Source organism: Mizuhopecten yessoensis, unplaced genomic scaffold (assembly GCF_002113885.1).
Source record: "Mizuhopecten yessoensis strain PY_sf001 unplaced genomic scaffold, ASM211388v2 scaffold10761, whole genome shotgun sequence".
NCBI lineage: Eukaryota > Metazoa > Mollusca > Bivalvia > Pectinida > Pectinidae > Mizuhopecten > Mizuhopecten yessoensis.
The window spans coordinates 47,805-62,828 of record NW_018408708.1 but is presented as its reverse complement, the minus strand read 5'-3'; the positions used below and the strand labels follow the sequence as shown (position 1 = coordinate 62,828).

Here is a 15,024-nt window from a genome sequence, read left to right as displayed (position 1 = left end):
CATGTTTGTGATTGTAAATACACATGTAATACCTGTCTGTAGTAGTATTTATATGTGTAATACCTATCTGTGATAATATATACATGTGTAATACCTGTCTGTAGTAGTAATTACACATGTAATACCTGGCTGTAGTAGTAAATATATTGCTGAGCATCAAAATTTGGATATACTTTTGTTAGGATTTTGCCAGGAGACTGGTCCTAACTCAGTGCCTCTTGTTTATTATAAAATATAACAAAGATGTCTTTACAAAGAAATATTGAGAAGGTTATATAATGATAGTATATAAGAAGTGGTTTACAGAGTATATAAAGAGTGATATGTATAGTATACAGAGAGTGGTATACAAAGTATACAAGAGGCCCAGAGGGCCTGTATCGCTCACCTGGATACCTAAGCAATCATGGCAAACTATTCTCCAAATGAGATCAAGGGAATATGCCAGACCCCAAGACCAATCCTTGTAGCATAGCTATATTAGATTTTTCATGCCTAGCAATTTTATGTATGGTTATGGGGTGGGGATCTCAACTGTTTCCAAGCTTTGACTCAGAAACTAGGTCCCTAGAGTTGTGGCCAGACCCCAGGTTCGATTCTAGTATCGTGACTGCATTTGTCTCTTTTTGCCAAGCATTTGTATATATAGTTTTCGGGTGGGGATCTCAACCGTTTTAAAGTTATGGCCCAGGGACTATGTCTCCAAGGTAGGGGCCCGACTCTAGGGACATCCTGGAAGCAAATGTGCATTCTTCTCTTTTTACTCAGCTATTGTATATATGGTTATATGGTGGGGATCTCAACCATTTCCAAGTAATACATTTTATTGGCCCCACCCCTTAGCCGGGGGTCAGCCCCACCATTTGGACAATTTTTAATCAACATCACATAGGGATGCTTCCAGTCAAATAAGGTTGATATCCATCACTTAGTTCCAGAGAAGAAGTCGCTTAAAGCAATGTGGGCAAATTGACCCCTTTTGGCCCCGCCCCTTAGCCCCCTGGGGAGGCAGCCCCACCATTTGTACAATTTTGAATCCCCACAACCTAGGGATGCTTCCAATCAAATATGGATGATATCCACTTCTTCGTTGCAGAGAAGAAGTCGCTTAAAGCAATGTGGGCAAATTGACCCCTTTTGGCCCCACCCCTCAGCCCCCTGGGTGGTCAGCCCAACCATTTGTACAATTTTTAATCACCGCCACCTAGGGATGCTTCCAATCAAATATGGATGATATCCACTTCTTCGTTCCAGAGAAGAAGTCACTTAAAGCAGTATAGCCAAATACCCTTTTTGGCCCTGCCCCTCAGCCCCCGGGGGAGTCAGCCAGACCATTTGTACAATTTTGAATCCCCACCACCTAGGGATGCTTCCAGTCAAATATGGTTGATATCCACTTCTTAGTTCCAGAGAAGAAGTCACTTAAAGCAGTATAGCCAAATACCCTTTTTGGCCCTGCCCCTCAGCCCCCGGGGGAGTCAGCCAGACCATTTGTACAATTTTAAATCCCTGCCTCCCAGGAATGCTTTTGATCAAATATGATTGATATCCAGTGCACTGTTCTACAGAAGAGGTCGTTTGTAGCAATATAGCCAAATTGCCCCCTTTTGGCCCCGCCCCTCAGCCCCCTGGGGGTCAGCCACACCATTTGTACAATTTTAAATCCCTGCCTCCCAGGAATGCTTTTGATCAAATATGATTGATATCTAGTGCACAGTTCTACAGAAGCTAGCCAAATTGCCCCCTTTTGGCCCCGCCCCTCAGCCCCCTGGGGCTCAGCCACACCATTTGTACAATTTTTAATCACCACCACCTAGGGATGCTTCCAATCAAATATGGATGATATCCACTTCTTCGTTTCAGAGAAGAAGTCGCTTAAAGCAATGTGGGCAAATTGACCCCTTTTGGCCCCACCCCTCAGCCCCCTGGGGGGTCAGCCCATCCATTTGTACAATTTTGAATCCCCACAACCTAGGGATGCTTCCAGTCAAATTTAGTTTAATTCCAACCAGTGGTGAAGAAGAAGAAGTCGTTTAAAGAAATTGTTGACGGACGGACGGAAGGACGGACGGACGGACGACGGACGGACGACGGACGCCGGACGCCACGGTATGGCATATGGTAAACATGATCCTTCGGACCAGGTGAGCTATTAATAAAGGTTTATGGAGAGTGGTATACAGGGTACATAAAAGGTGGTTTACAGAGTACACAGGGTGGTATACAGAGTATATAAAAGAGTGATATGCATTGACCACATAGAGTGGTATACTGGGTATATTAGAATGTGTCTATATAATACACAAAGAGTGGTATACAGTATATGTAAGAAGTGGTAAACACAGCACATAGAGTGGTTTACACAGTATATAAGGAGTGGTATACAGGGTATATTAGAACCTGTATATAGTACACAAAGAGTGGTATACAATATATGTAAGAAGTGGTAAACACAGCATATAGAGTGGTTTACACAGTATATAAGGAGTGATATACACATTATATATGGAGTGGTATGCACTGTATACAGGGTATATTAGAACTTGTCTATATAGTACACAAAGAGTTGTATACAGTATATGTAAGAAGTGGTAAACACAGCATATAGAGTGGTTTACACATATATAAGGAGTGGTATACACAGTTACACAGTATATATAGAGTGGTATGCACAGTTTATACATAGAGTGGTATATAGTATATTGGAATAGTGGTATACAGAGTATGTAAGGAGTGGTATACACAGTATATAAGGAGTGGTATACAGCTTATAAAGAGTGATATACAGGGTATATAAGGATTGGTCTTGTAACATAGTAGATAAAGAGCGGTATACAAAATTGGCCTACATAGTATATTAAGAGTGGTATACAGAGCATAGAGAGTGGTATAAATATTATACAGAGAGTTGTATTCAGAGTATAAATGAGTGATAAAGAGAGTATACGGAGAGTGTTATATGGCTGTACATAGTAAAGAAAAAGTGGTGTACAAATGAGTATACAGAGTATATAAAAAGTTAACCACTTTCATATATTCTACATACACTTTTTAGTCCCCCACTGGTTCCCGGGGGATTATAGGTTTGCACTCTGTACTTCTATACTATTTCATCTGGAGTAACCAGATTTGGTGTACAAGGACATCTCATTCTTGGGATGGAGGAGTGCAAGAAGTATGTATCAGGATACTTTCCTAACAGTAGATACATTCTGACATAATAGGTACTGTTTGTTAAATATAGAAATCATTACCTTTGGGAGACTATTGATTGCCTTACACATAATACTTTGCCTTGTTTTATATATATATTAAATATATACTATATACACATAACACTATCTTTACATATTTTGTATACTGTTTCTATAATTAGTTATATGTATATGAAATATATCCTGAGACAGTTTTCAAATATACATGTATATCATCTACTTGCTGAAATTTGTTAATGGATTTACCTCATAAAGAGTCATTATTTATTGTGTAAGGGTATCCTCTATAATACAGCCTCATTGCATAAGGTACCATATTTATCATCTCTATTATATATAGTGTCTACTCATTTTCCAGAAGATACAATGTACATGATACAAAATATATACATGGTATGTTTTCTGGTTAAGAGAAAAATAAGACATTTCATCTTCAAAAACCTACTCTTCCTGAATGACTGCCAAAATTGTAGCATATCTCAGGTCTAAATAAACCATGGAAATTGTTGAGATCCCCCAGCTGATATTTCTTGTATGGTTAGAGGTAATCAACAACTTTTAATGAAAAATAAAAATCCAGGTGAGTTATTAATAATTAATGTGCCTGCGCTTCTTGTTCTAGAGAGGCCACAATAAGGGAACATAATTGGGAAACTCCAACACAAGCAAACATATTATATTTCCTGTGCATGCAATCAATATGAACCAATCAGACAACTAATATAAAGATGAGGTAGTGACCTTACCTACAGAGAATACGGACCTGACATATATACCTCATGTATGCATACTTGATGTATAGGTGTAATATTAATCTGACGTATAGAAGGTGTATACCTGATGCATAAAAGGTGTAACCTGATGTATCATATGGGAGGTGTGTATACCTAAACTATCGGAGGTGTGTATACCTGATCTATAGGATATGTATACCTGATGTATGGGAGGTGTATACCTGATGTATAGGATATGGGGCAAAGAAGTAATTCCAACAGTGTGGACTTACTTCTAATGTATAGGATATGTATATCTGATCTATAGGATATGTATACCTGATCTATAGGAGGTGTATACCTGATGTATCGGAGGTGTATACCTGATCTATAGGATATGGGGCAAAGAAGTAATTCCAACAGTGTGGTCAAGTTTAGGTTGTCAAATTTTCGGAGCGATGCCCTCCTTTTTCAAGACACGGTGAAACAGAACAGTTACATGTACATATACATCATATTACAAGAAGATAGAATTGATATACTATAATTGAAAATATAGCTATTATATAAAACCAATAGTCCCCTCGGTTAAAGACAGCCGAAGGCAGCAATTAAGCTGAGAGCATCGCGGACAAGGAACGTTGATGTAGAGGACCTATTTTTGCGCAAGATGCACTGTCATATAAAGTGAGTCAACGAGAGATATCAAAAACGTGGAACATGCGCATTTGGAAATCTGGCCCGGTAAATGTGATCTATAGGATATGTATACCTGATCTACATGATCTATAGGATATGTATACCTGATGTATGGGAGGTATATACCTGTTCAATAGGAGGTGTATACCTGATCGATGGGATATGTATACCTGATACATATCTATAGGAGGTGTATATACCTGATGTATGGGAGGTGTATACCTGATCTATAGGATATGTTTGTATACCTGATGTATAGGATGTATATCTGATCTATAAGAGGTGTATACCTGATGTATAGGATATGTATGTATGCCTGATGTATAGGATGTATACCTGCATGCTCTTTAGGATATGGGTCAAAGAAGTAATATAGACGGTAAAATCCCATATAACACTGGATCCTAATGGAGGTATGACTGTAGGATACGAATTACTTTAAAATATTATATGATTTATAGGATATGTTTACCTCCTGATCTATAGGATATGTATACCTGATCTATAGGAGGTAAATACCTGATGTATGGGAGGTGTATACCTGTTCAATAGGAGGTGTATACCTGATGTATGGGAGGTGTATACCTGATGTATAGGATGTATAGGAGGTGTATACCTGATCTATAGGAGGTAAATACCTGTTCAATAGGTGTATACCTGATGTATAGTTGATATCTGACTTATTGGAACTGATGATGGATGTATAGGTAATGTATAGGAGGTTTATATTTGTAGTAGAGAAGGTGTATATATTTGATTTATAGAAGGTGGATACCTGATGTATATGAGGTGTATATCTTAAGTTTTTTTTATCAATTGTTGCACATTTACTCCTGGGGAGGGGATAAATTTTGCTATAGTTTATGGAAATAAGACTTTTCAAGATATATTTTCAGTTATTTTCAGTAGGAACAAATTCATACTTGGTTGGAGTTGTCATCATGTGCATGCTAAGGGCCTGAGGGGCGGAGCCAAAATAGCTAAAACAATAATTGTCTACTTCAGATCCAGATATGAAAACATTCTCATGGATGGAAATATCCTGATGTGCTTAATCAAAATGTGAATTTCACAACCCCTGGGGGACCAATTCCTCCCTGGGGAGGGGCGAAATTCCCTGCTATACATATGTAATTTTTGTTTTTGTCATATCACAACAACAAATAACAATTGCATTACAACTCAGGTGACCTGTTAGGCCCATGGGGCTCTTGTTTTAAAGTACAGTATTAGTTGGATGTGTTGATATTGGCTTTCAATAATAATTCCCCTACTTACCTATAATTAGATGTGGGTTACAGGGACATGTCACATGCTTATTTTAAAAGTGTGCAGCAAAATATATATACTGTGATGCCCATTTATCATATATAATATCTTCCATTGTATATATAAATGATTACCTGGTAGTATTTGACATGTCCGTATAGGTTGAAGGTTATGGAATTATGCACTCTAGAAATATCCAAATTTCAAATATTTCATATCAATATGGATCGAGTGTCAGTGCTATATATTTTAAAAAAACTCTGTTTAAAACAATTGATTCTCAAACAGAATTTTTTCTGTATCAAAAAAAAAGAAAGAAGGTTTTTGGGCTGAAATATCTATCCTAGATTTTATTATTAAAAAGAGTTATTCAATACTTATCCACAAGTTTTTGAGTCTTGAACCCAAATTTTAAGCACATGTATCAGTAAACTGAATATTTCTCTTGGAATCTGCTTCAAACTTTGGGGGGAAAGTGATCCCCTGTGTGATAAAATTCATTTGGAAAAGGAACTGAAATACAAGACATTCTTCATTTTTGAAATTACATCTAAGTTCCCTAGTTTATGATCTAGTGCCAGTCACTTTTCATAAATAAAGATGAGATGAATTTAATCTAATAAAGTAACCATGCTATAGTGATATGTACACATACATAGTATATTCCTGATACAAAATTGCATGTAAAAATATATTTTATTGTGATTTTTTTCTTGGACTTAAAATTAACCTAGACTAGAGAGGTCAAGTTAGATCAAATGTAAAAATAAGCAGTTAATGTTCTAGGTATAATAAATTGTATTTCATTATAAATATTCTTCCTGTATATTAGATTTGATTATATCTGGTAGATTGCAAGATTCTTTACCACCAGGTCTAAATTAACATATACATGTAGGACAGTCTTTGAAAAATGGGACACAATCTAAACAAACTACTTAGGCCACGTGGGTGAGGGTTAATGTTAACTAATTTGATTGGTTGGAGGAACAATGAACAGTTGTACATGTCCTTTACCAGTTAACTCACAAAATACAAGACCACACACTTTAAACCATGAATTTATAACACAGGATATTCAGCAGAAATCAATAAATTTTGCTTACAACAAACAACAGGTCCAGTACACTCTGTCGATTGAGCTATATAGCTATAAAAACCTATATAGCTATATACACCTATAAATTATAGCTGTATTGAGCTATATTTTCTCAGATTTCAAATTTCATTAAATTAAAGCAAAGTCGCATAAAACAATAAGGTTAATGGTAATGTTGACTACAAAAAGCATACAGTTAGATGTTTATTTTCATTTTTCATAAATGTAAAATTTCCGATTTCTTTACATCATTTTTTTTTAAAAAGAATACTTATATTTAATGTCTTTTGTTATCAACCTAATGATACAATCTTCTTTTAAATGCGACTTTGTTCCGTTTTCCTTAAAAAAGAAAATCACTTGAAAATAGCTCAAAAGACCTATTTCAGATAGGTCAATAGAGCTATTATAGGTCTTTACAGCTATATAGCTCAATCGGCAGAGTGTACTGGACCTGAACAAGACAAGTGATGTGAATGATAAATGTTGAATCAACTTACTCAGCTTTCTAACATCAACTATCTGTATATATTTACCTCAAAATTGCTGTAAAAACGGCATACCTCGGGTAAACACATGTCAAAGAAACCAAGACCTGCTCATTAATAATATAAAACAAATAACAACTCCCCCCTCCCCAAATCAAATCAAACTAGAATTCTTCAACGAGGTTGTGTACTAAAAATAACGTAAATCAAGATGAATTTTAAAATCTCACTTTATATTTGAGTATGTGGCTACTGATTATGACAGGGACGTACAATGAATACTGTCCCTGATTATGATGACAACAATTATGCGCTCTTACCGAGTTTGTCATCATTACAGCTGCACTTACACTGGACCGTCATTATATAGGTGGTAGGTAAATCTTGTATCCCGCTCCCGTCCCAAATCCCCGTACCAGGCATATAGAGATATTTTAATATCTCATTAACGCGATCGTTTATATTTTTTATAAAAATATACAATAATTTCAAACATTATTTTCTAAATGTGACTGTAAATAAAATGTAAATTTATCATCTAATAATTTAGAAATTGACGATAATGTTTATTTCAAGGGGGTAAAACTTGTACGCCGCAGTCAACCGTGAAAATCACGGTTTTTCATATATAATTAGATATTCAGTGAAAATTAACATGTTATTTTCAGATATATAGAACAAAATACCTTACTGTTTATAATTATGTAAGTTTCGTTGAAATAAACGACATATTTCACATGAAATTCTGACTTTGTTGTGATCGCGGGCGAGGATCGCGGGTGTTTTGTTTACTCCCGTACCCGTGCTAAGGGGACATCACTCTGTCAATCTATGTCATTATCAAGTAGTAATAATAGTTCACAAAATAAGAATTCATGATTGGTTATCATTAGAAAAAAATGAAACGTTTTATAAAAAATGATTTTATGATTGAAATAATTGTGTTCTTTTTCAAAAGGAATTTTAAGTTTACTCACTACACATTTTAACTTTTAATAGGATACATCTACAAATACATTAAAAAATACCAAAAATACTTCTGACTTTTATAGCTGTTTTATGAACACACTTCCAAATAAAACTATCCCTAGAAAAATGTAAATCTGACAGATCACTTACACATCTATTATGAAACCATCTGTCACAGCCAGCATCACAAGAAACCATATCATCAAATACATTTGAGATGTGACACCCATCTGCTCCGCAATCCATAAAAATATCGAATGATAAAGAAGTCTTCTTTTGCCTATGTCTACCTATTTTTTTCCTAGGAAATTTAGTAAAGATTCCATTGGAAATACATTCCACAAGATGTTGTCTCATGCCAGTGGTGTCAAACTCTAACTCTTCACTCCCGTTAAACCCATTGAAACACAATTCTACCAAGTTAGCAATAGCGAAAAACCCACAGTCAACCCCGTTTTTCTGTTGTTGCACATTTGGTAATACTGTTTGTAAAACTTTTCTATTTTCCCCATATGATGATGACAACTGCATTTCTAAAGAAGCTGACAAATGACCCTTCTGTTTCGCATTTCCTATCAAACTATCAAGAATGTATACTTCCCCACTATCTACCTCCTGTACTGACACTACCCAATAGTCCTCACCTGTATGATGTATTTGTGCTGATGCAGCGCTAGTTGGTTTCATTCTGAGTGCATAGTCCCACTTATTGTTTTTCAAAATTGGAGCATAACCTGTATCTTGCATTCCGCCTATATTAGGAAACTGTTTCTTTAAATTATTTTGTACGTAACACATGATATTACCACATAGTTTGTTATCAATTAATAAATCATTTTTATCCTTAAAACTTAGCATACTTTTACCGTTATCCATCCAGATACGTCTTGTTTCTGCGGACTTAATAAGCGACGGTCTTTCCCACACCAAGACCAGACAGTAGCCACCAACCAGCATATTTTATGATGTCACCCTTAATATGGGAATTGAAATAATCTACAAAAGGTTCACTCCATTTCTCAGATACCGTATCTAACATTGCCAAAAACTCATCTTCACTCTCGCATCTTAATAGCTGTATAACATCCTCCATGTAAATTGAAATATCACTACTACCCTTATGCTGGTTCAACCAAAATCTAATATCTCTACGAATATGATTCCAACAAAAAAGTATTTTGACATTTGGAAAAACCTCCTCTAGCGAATTTTTTATCGCTAATTCCCTATCCAAAACCATTATTTGATTACCTTTTGATAAATTTGGAATTAGAGACTTAACAGATCGCCAAAAAAACTCATGAACACGAGTGGACTTCCTATCATGAATGAAAAATGCTACAGGAATTGTTTTATTATTTTGAAATAGCACATGTCTGAAGACTAAAGCTGAAACATAAAAATCTCCTACTTGAAAAGTAGTGTCATATGACATATACAATCTCTCATCTGATTCAACCTGAAGTAGTAAATTCAACTCGTCCAATAATTCCTTATTTCCCAAAACACATCTAAGCTCTGGACCTACAGCAAAATCGTGAATAAAACCATCTAAATGATACATAAGCTCTAAAGTACTATATAACTCATCATGACTAAGACGTTTCTCATTCTTTGCTGATTTCATCTGATGACGTGCCTGTGAGGGAGACCTAAGATTAGCACATCCCCTATATATAATAAAGTTGGTTTGATGCAAACACATCTCAGGGCAATTCGAAGAATTTCATTGGTCAATCTCACCATCTGATTAATATAGTAATTAATAAATAGCGTCATATTGTGATAGCTCATCACTATTCTTATATTTCCTCAACGTGTAAAAATAATAATTGATTGAAAAGTAATTGCTGCATGAGTTGCAGTTCAGTATCTGATACTCCAGGTATGATAAAATAACATTGTTATATGGCCTAATTAATATGGCTATAATTAATCATGCTGAACACTCATAGGATTGCAGCTGTATCAACAATGGATTAAAGAATTATAATAGTGTATCATTTACCTTCTACATCTTATAAGCTTGTGGCGTTTGATGTGTTGTGATAAGGGATTATTCTCTTATTCATTACATGTAAAAAATTACAGATTATTAAATGAAAAAGAAATAATGAAATAGTTGTATTAAAAGTCTTTTTTACATATTATGCATATTTAGCACGAGTCTTGACGGAGTGATGTCCCCTTAGCACGGGTACGGGAGTAAAAAAAACTCCCCGCGATCACAATAAAGTCAGAATTTCATGTGAAATATGTCGTTTATTTCAACGAAACTTACATAATTATAAACAGTAAGGTATTTTGTTCTATATATCTGAAAATAACATGATAATTTTCACTAAATATCTAATTATATATGAAAAACCGTGATTTTCACGGTTGACTGCGGCGTACAAGTTTTACCCCCTTGAAATAAACATTATCGTCAATTTCTAAATTATTAGATGATACATTTACATTTTATTAACAGTCACATTTAGAAAATAATGTTTGAAATTATTGTATATTTTTATAAAAAATATAAACGATCGCGTTAATGAGATATTAAAATATCTCTATATGCCTGGTACGGGGTTTTGGGACGGGAGCGGGAGCGGGATACAAGATTTACCTACCACCTCATTATATAAATCCTCAGCAAACTACTTTCATTTGTCTCATTCTGGTTGAAAATGCCATGCAACAGATTAATAAATGACAGTGATTCTCCAATAAGAACTATTTCTGAACCTTTATCTTTTAGGCCAACAAAACTAAATTGTCATTTGAATAGATATTTTTTAAGATCCCGTGCAATGGCTCCTCGGAACACTCGAGTTTCTTTCGGAAAAGTTTATAACTCGGGATTATTCCAACCATTTTAGTATATACTTTTAAAATTTATGCGTAAATAAAATAATTAATATTTAAATATATCAACTAAACTTATTGATAATATTTTAAACTGGTGTTAGTTATACTTCCTGTTGAAAAATACGAAAATTTCCGTGGGCAAAGCTAGTTTTACACAGCACTCTTTAAACTTCTACTTTCACTTTCACATACTTTATTTCCGGTTAAGAAATACGAAACTGAGGTTTTAGATTAGGTAATTGAAACTGACCCGATTGTGAAACTGACTTTTAAAATCGAAAGTAGACCAGAGCGCATGCTCGATTTGCGAATTCTACTCCACGTTCGCTTCTGCTATCACAAGAATGAAAGTTGGGTAGTGAGTTTTCTTATGAATAGGTCATATTGAAGGCGTGTCATCGAAATATACATGGTAAGTAATAAAGGAAACGAAGCTATTAGCTGTTTCTTTATGCAGGTTGGGCACAACGGCGTGTAATAATGGGTAATAACCCTGCATTTGGGTAACAGTTACCCATTTCAGTAACAATTTTATTACTGAAATAGGGGATAAAGTGAAATAAAAAAAAGTTCTTTTAAACACTTGGAGCAAAAAAGGGCGTTTTTCTTTCAACTAAATCCAATAAATAACACAATGAAGTACATTAATTACAAGATACATTACAAGAATTTTTATTTAGAGTCGTATATGTTGTAATGGAAACATTAGCTCTGTAGAGCTATTATTACGACAAACAAAGGTATAAAAACAGGACATATAAGACAATATGCAGAAAACAAACAGGCATATAGCAAGGTTTATACAATACACAGACAAGAAAAAATTATTAAATCACAGCACGCAGTAATTAAAAACAACTTGGCACGTACAGAACAAAGTATATATAAAAAAATCTATATTAAAATTGATGCTGCACAAAAGATTCATACCACATGCTCACAGACTAAGAAACTATGGTTCAGTATATACATAAATGCCAATATGGCACGAGTTAAAAAATGACCGAATATATGCTAATATAGCATAAATTAAAAGATGATTTGACAAGCATTGAGTAAGTCATACAATGCGTAAATAAGAGCTCTAATAAAACAAATGAAAGGAAGTAAAACGTAGAAGCATGGTATCACAAGACATGGTAAAAACTAAGTATAGAAATGATAAAAAAGGTTGGAAAACAAAAAAGACTAGTTACATATGGCACCGGAACACAACTGGCTGTCCCACTTGTGCAGCAGTCTGCGAAAGCTCTGGAAATTTCTACTTTCCTCAGTTCATTCGGCAAACTGTTCCACACTTGGGCAGCCTCAAAGCGAAAAGACTTTTTTCCATACTTTGTTGTGTTAACCCTAGGTACTTGAATGGTGTTCTCTTGCCTGAAATTATATTCAACATTATTTTTAACAATCAAATCATTTAAAAATTCAGGAGCTAACCCATTTAAGATTTTAAAGACTTCTGTAGCCATAGTCTTCATTCTAACAACGTGTACAGATGAGAGGTTGTTTCTGCGTAAAATATCTATCACAGGTGAGGTAAAATGCCAGGCTAGGGGGCAGTAATTGAAATTAGATGAAATAAAAGATTTAAAAATTGTGATCTTTCCCTTTTTGGTAAGATTGTTTCCAATTCTTTTTAAAACAGCTAATTTTGTGGAAGCCTTTCTACAGATCTTAGATACATAGTCATCAAATTTCAATAAAGAGTCAATCTCCACACCTAGCAGAGTAACACTATTTTTACAATCAATTACCTGGTCTCCAATAGAAAAGGATTTAATGTTGTCACAGGTATTTCCCCTATACATATGGCCTGAAATTTGCTAGGATTTGCTTTCATACCATTTGCTGAAAACCAGTTTAGTAAAAAATTACTTTCTTTTTCTAGAGTAAGTTTAAGGTTTGAAGAATATAATATATGAAAGGGTATTGTCATCAGCATAATTGTACAAATCGCAAGTCTTTTAGAAACGTAAAAATGTCATTAAGAAAAATGTTAATAATCAGTGGGCCGACAATAGACCCCTGGGGGACTCCCTTCCTCAGCAGGTTCCAGTCGCCGCAATCGGGGCCAAGTCTAATCCACCGCTGTCTGCCACTGAGGTAGCTGCTGATGAAACTGACTGCAGTCTCATCCAGCCTATAGGCTCGCAGCTTCTCCAGTAGCAGATTGTGTGGAATACAGTACAAGGCCTTGGACAGATCCATCAGAATTGCACCAATATACTGACGATCATCCAAGGCCCGACACCAATCCTCAAGTAGACGAAGCAGGGTAGACTGGCACCCGAAACCCTTTCTGAAAGCTGCTTAGTAAGGATTAAAAAATCTACTAAAAAACCCACTAAGTTGTGTATGTACAATTCTCTCAAATACTTTTGAAAGAGTGGGTAAAATGCTAACAGGCCTGTAATTTTCTTTATTCATGGGGTCATTCTTTTTAAAAATAGGTATTACTTGTGCCTGTTTTAAGGTATCTGGGAACTGCTGTTTTGAAATANAGAATTTCCATCCACACCAGTAGATTTCTTGCAGTCTAAATTTGATATAAGTTTCATTACCTGTGCAGTACTGATATTGCTTAAGTTAAAGGACCCCTCGTCTGCCTCAGGTTTCATGTTGTTTTTAATATGTACAATGCTTGGGTGATCAGAAAAATTACATTCACCATCAAGCTCTTTCCCAATATCATTTGTCATATCAGTAAAATATTCATTAAAAATATCACATACTTTCTTCTGATCAGAGATTACAATATTTTCCTCTAGTACAATGCTTTGATCATAATACATTTATTTGATAAAAAAGGCTTTTCTGTGGGCCAAAAGTCTTTACAGCTAGGGCCTGTGCTACAACGTTCAAAAAAGTAATTACGGACTGACTTTCTCTTAATCTTAACAGCAAGGTTTCTCTGACACCTATAAGCTTCCCAATTTTCTGCATTTTTGAACTGATTGTATTTATTAAATAACTGTGCACATAAAATTGATCAATTCTGATGTCTAACTTTTTTTTTCAAATATCAAGCTGAAATTTACATGCAAATACACAAATGTGCAACGCTGTGATCGTAAAAATTCAATTCATCATAACTCAGTCATTTTATCGAATATCAAATTGAAGTTGGGTACAGAGGTGTATTACAAGGAGGAGTTGAAAAACTACCGCCCAGTTTCAAATCTGCCTTTTCTGTCTAAGATCTTGGAGAAGGTTGTGTCCCAGCGTTTAGAGGTTCATCTCCATGCAAACAGTCTCCATGACAACATGCAATCAGCCTACCGCATGGGACACTCTACTGAGACGGCCCTCTTACGTGTACATAGAGATATAGCTTCTGCATTGGATAACAAGTGCAGAGTGGTGCTTGTCATGCTGGACTTGTCAGCTGCATTTGACGTCATCGACCATGGCATACTTTATAAACGTCTGGAATACTCTTATGGAGTGACTGATACCGCACTATGCTGGATACAGTCATACCTGAGTGAACGACGACAGTGTGTTGCCATCGGATCTGCCACCTCACATGACAAAGTACTAGATTTCGGGGTTCCTCAAGGGTCGGTGTTAGGACCACGAAAATATTGTATGTACTCCAAACCGATTGGAGAGATTTGTCGTCGCCATAGCCTTCGCTATCATTGCTATGCTGATGACACACAAATTTACATGGTCATAAAACCACAGGACAGTTGGAATACAGTCTCAGAAAGTCT

The 15,024-nt window shown here is 35.4% G+C and overlaps 1 long non-coding RNA gene across 1 annotated transcript in view; it reads left to right on the top strand.

Moving 5' to 3' along the window:
* The first annotated feature begins 11,576 nt into the window (after window positions 1–11,576).
* LOC110462213 overlaps window positions 11,577–15,024 on the top strand; it is a 22,055-nt gene continuing 18,607 nt past the window's right edge. The window contains exon 1 of the long non-coding RNA XR_002464253.1: window positions 11,577–11,720. This is a non-coding gene — a long non-coding RNA (uncharacterized LOC110462213). The remainder of the gene's footprint in view (window positions 11,721–15,024) is intronic.